Below are 402 nucleotides of genomic sequence, written 5' to 3'. Positions count from 1 at the left end.
AGCAGGAATTCTGGTGTTCCCTATTGGAAAACTGAAAAATCCCTGATAAAAAAAATCCCAAAGTCACTCTGTAAAACACCCCAAAATCCATGTTCCTCCACAAGTAAAACAAAAGACCGCTATAAAGAGAGAGTGTGAGACAGAGACAGCCATCAGTTGGGCAATGTTTTATTGACATAGCTACAGTGTTAAAGCAACGTGGAAGCCTACCAGTGTCTCTATCATAATAATAAAGTGAACTCTAAATACATGTATTCATGAATTCATGAAACATGAATATATAATTTTCTGCCCTCGCACAGGGGCTATGGCCCCCACAGGGTCTACTACCCATCCCTGCAAGGCCCACATGGCCCACCCCAGCCCCCCAATTGCTGCCCCAACGGGCCCCATCCTCTGCCC

At 45.3% G+C, this 402-nt stretch overlaps 1 protein-coding gene across 2 annotated transcripts in view; it reads right to left on the bottom strand.

Moving 5' to 3' along the window:
• The window catches only part of MTHFD1 (methylenetetrahydrofolate dehydrogenase, cyclohydrolase and formyltetrahydrofolate synthetase 1), a 72,814-nt gene that overhangs the window by 45,250 nt on the left and 27,162 nt on the right, over nucleotides 1-402 (bottom strand). The window lies entirely within an intron of this gene.

The sequence above is a fragment of the Alligator sinensis genome, unplaced genomic scaffold (assembly GCF_000455745.1).
Source record: "Alligator sinensis unplaced genomic scaffold, ASM45574v1 scaffold13_1, whole genome shotgun sequence".
NCBI classification, from domain to species: Eukaryota; Metazoa; Chordata; order Crocodylia; family Alligatoridae; genus Alligator; species Alligator sinensis.
Note: the sequence above shows the minus strand (reverse complement) of the source record. Positions and strands in the feature narration are given on the sequence as shown.